The sequence below is a fragment of the Bremia lactucae genome, linkage group LG8 (assembly GCF_004359215.1).
Source record: "Bremia lactucae strain SF5 linkage group LG8, whole genome shotgun sequence".
Lineage (NCBI taxonomy): Eukaryota > Oomycota > Peronosporomycetes > Peronosporales > Peronosporaceae > Bremia > Bremia lactucae.
In genome coordinates, this window is record NC_090617.1 from 2,291,208 (window position 1) to 2,300,483 (window position 9,276).

Consider the following 9,276-nt stretch of genomic DNA (forward strand, 5'->3'; position numbering starts at 1 on the left):
TGCATATGTGGTGCGTTGCGCCGCTGTCGACCGCCCACATCCCGGACATGTTCTTGCCCGTCGTCATTCCACATTCCAGCGAAACAGCAAATGCCACCCGATCGTAGTCGTAGGCATCATCGTTGTTTCTCCACTGGAAACTGTTGGCCCCGTATCATCGGCCATTGCCGCCGCGTCTTGGACCTCGATTCTCATCTTTTTGCTTGGTCCAGCACTTGTTAATAGCGTGCCCCAATTTTCCGCAGTACGTGCACTGACGAGATTCACGGTAGGTGTTGAAGGCTTTGCTGAACTCTCACACTTCACCGCCACCACTTTCTCGGCCTGCCGCTAGATATGCTCATATGTAAGCACCTTTGCCATCTTGCGAATGCAGCTCAGCATTATTCATCTCCAGATTGAGTACGACGTTCTCGTAGCTCTTGGTAGACTGCGAATCAAGCAAATAGCTACGTCTTCGTCCTCCATCTTGACGCCGATGCTGCTGAGATTGGCGCTGATGTTACGAACTTCATTGCAACGGTGCAAGACGTTGTCGTCTTCCGCCATCATCATAATGAAGAGTTGCCTTTTGAGGTAGATCCGGCCAGCTTTCTACGATCCGACGTACGTCGTATTTAGACGCGTCCACACAGCCCACGCTTCCTCGCAGTCATCAACCACATGTTGGTAATCCGCATTCATGTCGAGCAGCATAAGTCCAAAGGAAATGTTGTTGGCCGTTATGTAGTCATCCCTAGCCCGTATTCGTGAAGCTTGGCGTCGTCTCGCGATTCACCACGTGCCACGTTGACTTGGTCAAGAACACATTACGCATGTAGCGGCTCCATGTTGCATAGTTGTCACCGCTGAACTTGACAATGGAGACCTTGGTTAACATCTCGTTGGCAGAAGACATGGTACTTGGGCTCATAATCTAATAGAATAAACGAGACAAAGCGAAGCGAGAAGGAGCAAAGAGCAGCGAGAATGAAAGGGTGGTAAACCGAAGTGAAGACACTTGAGCAGGAGAAGACATATTTGGAAGTGATTGATTTATTGGGGCTTACACTTCTACTTCTCGAAACCACTCATTTCTACATAGTGCATTTAAATATACTATAATATACGTGAATGCTATGTTTAACCGTGATTCGGATTGGACCGGTTTGGGATAGTGTACATTACCTGAAACCCATAACCCTCAATACGCCCCCTCAATGCGAAGTCGCTTGAATGCCAAGAGCCGCTGTCATGTCCTTGTGGCATGGACCGTGTAATGCCTTAGTCAAAATGTCGCGAGCATAACCGAAGTCTCGCAATAGTCGACCTTGGCTTCTTCCCGTTTTATCTCGTCACGAATGTGGTGGTACTTGATGTCGATATGTTTAGCGCGGCCATGATTTACAGAATTCTTTATTATCTTGATGCATGACTGATTGTCTTTATGAATCACAAGCTTGGGTGTAGAATAAACGGCAGCAATTACAAACTCACAAAGCAAGCGATGAATCCATTTGCCTTCTTTGAATGACAGACTAAGCGCAATGTATTCCGCCTCACTAGTGGAAAGTGAGACGCTTGATTTTTTCTTTCAGCCCCAACTTATGGGCGCACTAAGTAACATGAATATGTAGCCCGAAGTCGATTTGCGATCAGCAAGATCTCCAGCCCAGTCTGCATCAGAGTATCTACAAATACCAATCTTATCGCTTGGCTTGTGACAATTTCCATGCATCTTGGTGCCTTGTAAATAGCGAAAGATACGCTTAACTGCAACCCAGTGATCTTCTTGGAGGTTTTCCATAAAGCGTGACACATATCCAACGGCGTACGCAATATCTGGGCGCGTTGCAGTCGTAAGGTGCATCAGTGCACCAACTGCTTCGCGAGATGGAGCGTTACTTTGATAGCTGCATTACTTGGGGGCAGCCGAGAGCTTACATCAACCGGACTCACTACAGCTTTGCTTTCGTCCATGCCAAAACGTTTGAGAATATCGTCCACATAACGATGCTGACACATGGTCAAGCTACCCTCGGGGTTGTCTATCAGCTCGATGCCAAGAACAAAGGCACACTTGCCACTGTCTGTCATCTCAAAGCGTGTCTTGAGGTCATTCTTGGTACGTGTGACCAATTTAGGCAAGCTGCCAGTAACCAGCACATCGTCTTCGTAGATCAGCACAAGCACACGATGTCCGTCCAAAATCTTTAGATATAGACATGGGTCGAATGCTGATACTTGAAAGCCAATAGAGCATAATACTCGTCAAACGTTTCATTCCATACGTGCGACGCTTGTTTGAATCCGTGTATAGCCTTGGCCAGTTATAAACAATTAAAATTGTCATCAAGCTGAACTCCTTCGGGGATTTCGCAATAAACTTGTTCTTTTCATGATTTCATACAGGAATGCAATTACCACATCTAGCTGGTCGAGAGGCCACTTGATAAACTTGGCAATAGTAATGACCATACGCAGTGTCACATACTTGACAACCAGCGATAAGATTTCGGTGTAATCAATGCCGTATTTGTCTGAAGCCCTTCGCGACGAGGCGAGCCTTGCACTTGTCGATAGATCCATTTTCTCTGCGCTTGATCTTAAACACCCATTTGGTACCGATGGCACGTTGATTGTGTGGCAGCTTGGCAGCACGAAGCATACCACGCAGACGCATGGACTCGAGTTCCCTACGAATTACCTCGCGCCAATGAACTTGCTGCGGTCCATTTATTACCTTTTGGAAAGACTTTGGCTCTGATAAGTCGATCGATCCTTCAACGGCATTAGCACTTGCACGCCAAAAAAAGAGGTGAAGCAGCTTCGTCATCTTGGCCATCATTCTTTTCTTCATCGTCTTCCATACGCGAGTCAACGGGCGCGCTTGCTTCTTCAAGACCATTTTGTGTCGAATAGCAGGTGATTTTCTGGGTAGATTTCTCTTTTCCCTTGTGCGACCTTTTTGCTTTCCTGACTGTTTGTACTTCATTTCTGGGGCAGCATAGTCATCAATTTTGAGATCTTCAAATTTCAAATCATTGACATCGTCGTCCAAGCTTATTGGCAGAGACCCGAAAAACAGACTCATCGAAGTTAATATCGTGAATAATATTAACTTGCCCTGCATCGACGTCAAAGACTCGTTAAGCTTTAGATGTTTCTTTGTAACCGAGAAAAATTCCGACGCGAGCCTTAGGTTCCCTTTGAGTCGTTTTTCTTTAGAGTCAGAATGTACGTCCGGCAGCCAAATACACGCATGTGTTTTCTTCTTGGTTTCGATTCTTGGACAATCTCGTAGGGAGTCTTGTGCTCAACCTTTGTGACGGCAGTCGATTCTTGACGTATATGGCTGTCATTGCTGCCACATCCCAGAAGCACTTGTCGAGCTTGGCGTGATGCAGTATACTGCGCCTTATTGCAACAATCGTCCGAATAGCACGCTCTGCCGTCCCATTAGTCTGGTGGGCGTACGGAACTGTAGTTTGCTGCTCAATTCCTTCATCTTCGTAGAAAGTCTTTGATCGAGCTTGTCGCGAACTCACGGGCTCCATCGTGCCGTACACACTTACCTTCTTGGAAAACTGTGTCTGGATCTTCATGACGTAGCTCCTGATGTGGCCTTTACTGTCCGATTTGGCTCGCATGCAAGCACCCTTTATACATCCGCTATCTGCATCAACAATGAGTAGCAGATACCTGCTCCTCCAACTGATTCTTGTTCCATGGGACCGCAAATGTCGAGATGAAGCAATTTGAAGATGTCATAGTAACGCTTGTCGCGGTTGCTCAGGAACGGTATTTGAACCATTCTTCCTTGCTGACAGCCACGGCAAGTGCTTGACAAATTTTGTGTCATCGACGTACTTGCATCCTTGATCATGTCCATGTTGACCATTTTGCGTAGCACTTGAACTGGAGCATGACCCATACGCGCGTGCAGATCAATCGTCTTTGAATTTGTTGCCGCATTTTAGCAGATCGTTGAGCCGTTGGCAGCCAGTAGAGTCCATCAACAAGATCCGCTGTTGTCACTACTTGATACGAGTCCTTACGCGAAACACGCATTTCGGCACCATCAAGCACCACTTAGAACTTACCATGCATACTGATTTGGGGTACCAAAAGTAAGTTCTAGCTCATGTCTTAGACGTAAAAAGCGTTCTTGATTTTAATTTGTCTCGAATTTCTATCAGGAAGTATGACTTCTTTCACGATAGTGCCAACACTCTTGATAGCCGCCATGTTACCGCCGGCTACTGACGCGCCACCTTCATCACGCTCAATTAGATTGGCGCATTTTGCCTTGTCGTTGCATATGTGGTGCGTTGCGCCGCTGTCGACCGCCCACATCCCGGACATGTTCTTGCCCGTCGTCATTCCACATTCCACTGAAACAGCAAATGCCACCCGATCGTAGTCGTAGGCATCATCGTTGATTCTCAACTGGAAACTGTTGGCTCCGCGTCATCGGGCATTGCCGCCGCGTCCTGGACCTCGATTCTCATCTTTTTGTTTGGTCCAGCACTTGTCAATAGCGTGCCCCAATTTTTTGCAGTACGTGCACTGACGAGATTCACGGTAGGTGTTGAAGGCTTTTGCTAAACTCTCAGACTTCACCGCCACCACTTTCTCGGCCTGCCGCTTGATATGCTCATTTAGAAGCACCTTTACCATTTTGCGAACGCAGCTCAATATTATTCATCTTCAGATTAAGTACGACGTAGCGCGAAGCAAAAAGTAGCTACGTCTTCGTCCTCCATCTTGACGCCGATGCTGCTGAGCTTGGCACTGATGGTACGAACTTCATTGCAATGATGCAAGACGTTGTCGCCTTCCGCCATCTCCATACTGAAGGGTTGCCTTTTGAGGTAGATCCGGCCAGCCTTCTGCATCCGGCGTACGTCGTTATTAGACACGTCCACGCAGCCCACGCTTCCTCGCAGTCATCAACCACATAATGGTTCTCCGCATTCATGTGGAGCAGCATAAGTCCAAAGGCAATGTTGTTGGCCCTTATGTAGTCGTCCCTGGCCCGTATTTGTGAAGCTTGGCGTTAACTCGCGATTCACCACATGCCACGTTGACTTGACATTACGCATGTAGCGGCTCCACGTTGCATAGTTGTCACCGTTGAACTTGACAATGGAGACCTTGGTTGACATCTCGTTGGCAGAAGACATGGTACTTAGGCTCATAATCTGAAACAATAAGCGAGACAAAGCGAAGCGAGAAGGAGCGAAGAGCAGCGAGGGTGAAAGGGTGGTAAACCGAAGTGAAGACACTTGAGCAGGAGAAGAGATATTTGGAAGTGATTGATTTATTGGGGCTTACACTTAATTCAGGAATAGGCGACATGATAGTCGTTAAATGAGAGAGCTCATAATCTGGCCTGCGTGATAACGCATCGGCCAAAGCATTCTGCTTGCCGGGCTTATACTTCACCTCGAAGTTGTATTCCGCGAAAAAGGATAGCCATCGGGATATTTTCTGTGAGAGATGGGGCGCCTTAGTCACCGTGCGTGATGACGCGTGATCTGTATATATCACAAACGGGTAGAGCCGAGCAGAGGAACTCTGAATTTGACGAGAGCATACTTCAAAGCAAGTAACCCTTTGTCATGAACTGGGTAGTTCTTTGCCGCAGCTTTGAGCTGTCTAGACTCGAACACAATAACACGTTCACGCCCATCGCCATCTGTTTGTAACAGAGCACTGCCAATGGCAAAATCCGATGCGTTACAGACGAAACTGAAAGACCAATTTGGAATTTGCAGTGCCAGGATCGGGGCATGGATAAAGCTATCCCAAACTGCTCGAAAAGCATTATGTTCGGTGCTAGTCCAGCACCATTCTGTATCCTTTTTAAGGGGGTTAGATAATGGCCTAGCCATACCAGCGTCATGTTCGCTATATTTGTGAAAATAATTGACGAGACCCAACCACTTAAGCAAATCCTTTTGATTTTTAGGAGCCGGCCAATCTGATATGGCTTTTACCTTAGCGGGATCCGCTCTAAGGCCTCGCTTTTCAATGAAGCATTCTAAAAAAGGAATTTCGTCTGCGCCAAAAATGCATTTAGATGCATTGGCATACAATTTGTTTGTGCGCATGCACTCGAGCACTGCTCGCAAATGGTCTAAATGGTTTTCCATATCCGACCGACCCTGCTCCGCACGACTATGAACAAAAATGTCATCGAAATAAGTCTGTGCATAACCTCGATGAGGGCGAAACAGTTGCGTCACTAGACGATTTAATGGTGCCGGGGCGTTGAAAAGCCCTTGTGGTATAACCAGCCACTCCCATAACATGCCGCTTGGGGTGCTAACCGCTGTAAGCGGGATATCACTAGCTCGCATGAGCAGTTGGTAGTAACCACCGACGAAGTCCAGTGCACTGTACAGTGTACATCACACCATATTGTTCTGAAGAACATATTTTCTAGGAATGGGGGTTTGTGCTGATATAGTGACAGCGTTGAGCTTATTATAAGCATGTACAATGCGCCATTTACCATTTGTTTTTTTTACACAAAATGTTGGTGTCAAATGAGGAGATTTGCTCTCTCTTACCAATCCAGCCTCGTGCTTAGAGCGGAAGAAATCGTCAATGACGTCACACTGGCTTCTCCCTTGGTAAAGGCCATTGTCTTGTGACACAGTATTTGGTTCCCGGAACCAAGTCAATTTCATGACGAACACATTTATCCGGAGGTAAAACAGATAGTGTATTATTACATACCACATCTTGGAATTTCTTAATCAAGGAATAAAAGGGATCCGTATGATCTTTAAGGATCGATGACCCATTTCGCGCACTAAGTGCAGCTTTTGTGTCATCCAGGACAGCTTCGTCTAGAAGTAACGATGAGTTTAACTCAATTGTTGGTCGAATGACCACCATTTCAGTTAAGTCGCCGGCCTTTAAGGCCCGACCGCACTCATCAATAGACATTTCGTCTAGCTCTTGAAGAGCATGTAACGAAGAGATTGCCACAAGGCTAACTCCCCCTCAATGTTACCGGTTACACCATTAACAAGCGTGTATAATTGCTCACGATAGCTCCGCTACACTTAGTAGCACTCGTAGTCAATCTACGCCTGAGTCTTTACAAGACTACACCCTCACGAAGATGGAAGAGATTCCAGAACTGTCAGAAGCGCAACGCGCCGCTTATAGTAAACTTAAAACTTTATTCGGGCTTGAACACGTGAACTTAATTATCTCCCAGGGACCAGAGGCCCTGCATGCATGGCTTAAAGCCTTTATGCGATACGAAGCCTCCCGGATCGGTCAGGTACAGGACCACTTAGCGGCATCTATACCAACTCTTCACATTAACAGCTAGAGGGCGAGCCCTCTAGCTGTAAATGTGAAGGCATTTGAGAGAAAAGAGGGAGAAAATCTCCCTTTTTGGATTAAGCAGATGCAAATGTCCATTTATTCCGCCTTGTTCTTAACATAACGGCAAAAGGTGGCTATGGCCATTTCCAAACTTGGAGGTAGAGCCATGGAGTGGGCACTATCGTCCAGCAAGTCCATAAACGACGCTTTTTCCTCATGGGATTCGCTGAAACAGCAAATGACCAGCACACTTCACCGCCTGATCAGGCTTTTCGCATGCGAGCACGGCTCCTAGCGACTCGACAGGGTAAGCGAACCCTAGGAGACTTTGTCCAGGAGTTGAGAACTCGCATTGCATCAATGCATCAAGACCCGGTGCAAGAAGCAGTTGTCGTAACAATCTTCATGGGGGATTTCAATGAGAGCGTTGTCCGGACAGAATTATTCCGACCTCATCCTGCTACTTTCGAAGAGGCAGTTGCCATAGCACTACCCGCTGAGTTCGACTTTAAGTCTGCTCGCGTTAGCACGCCTGTTTACCGAACAGCTCTTCAGGCACATGGGTTCTGTCTCATACAGCGGAACCCATGGATCTAAGCCTGCTTTAGGAAGGAGAAGAGGCCCTTCAAGCTGTGGAACAGCATAAGACCATCCGTAAATGTTATATGTGCGGAAGCACGAAACATTTACGTCCGGCCTGCCCTCTTCGAAATTCGCGTAAAGCTCAAAAGAGCTCCAACTCCGACCTATATCAGAGATCTGGTACGGTGCGGGAAAACTTCGATACCCAGTAGGTGCGGGGCGCCTTACTGGGGAAGACCTAGGCTCTATTAAACCTCTTGGGGGTGAAAATAAACAGAACCTAGCCCCAATTAGCTCGGTGCTTAATGGCACGGGGCGAGAGTACAAGCCTGGCTTGCTAGTCGCTCAAGCGACTGTAAAGGGCTTTGATAAGCCGTGGTCAATTTTAATTGACTCAGGAGCGTCTTGCAATTATGCTCGACGCTTTTCCCTTGAAGGAAGTCAACAATACGTTGAGGCGCTTAAAGCACATGAAGGTGATACAGTCACTGCTCGCTTAGCGACTGGGTTTCGTGTCGCTGTTCCCAAAGTCTCATTGAACTTAGGTATAACGTTTCTGGACTTTGATAATATGGAACGCTTTGTCGTCCTTGATTTGGATTCGAGATATGATCTCATCCGTGGTATGGCCTGGCTAGAACACCATGAGCCATGGATTAATCGGAGGTCTAAGACCTTAGGCGCCACACGCAATGTTCCTAGCAAAGTTTTGGAGTCATGAACCCACCTTTGCTAGGCAACAAAAGCGCTATTGGCGCGGATCATTGAATGAGTCTGTCGGTGTTTTAGACATTAGAATGTCTGAGTTAATAAATCCAATGTTAAAAACATTAATTCTGAGCCCGACTAAGCAGAAAGAAGTGGAACGGCACGTACTCCGTCGAGTGACACTCGTTGTAATAACGATTCACAGAATGCTGATAGCATTGTTTGCCTAAGACCGAATCATCAAGGGTGCAATATCCCTTAGATAGATGGAGTGGCACATCTAAGTCCGCCGAGAATGGTCGGCCGAGGTAACACCATACTGAGTATCAGTAGTGACACTGTTGGCGGTTCGCCAGGACCATAAGGGTTCAATATCCCTGAGATACGTGGAGTAGCACGTCTAAGTCCACCGGGTGTGGTCGGCCGAGAGGGCACCAAAATGCCCTGGCGTTCGCTAGGGCATTTTGGGTCAAACTTTTTTAATGCACGTGAAGCGACACGTAAACGTTCGCTAGATAAGGAAGTTGAGTTACCTAGCTCCTTGTCGGATGTCAAAGTAGACACCATGTCTTGTATAGAGCCAATACAGGCTGGAAAATCCGGGGACGTGGATGTCTCGGCCTTTAAGAGGCGTATTGTCTCCACTCCAAGACAGGA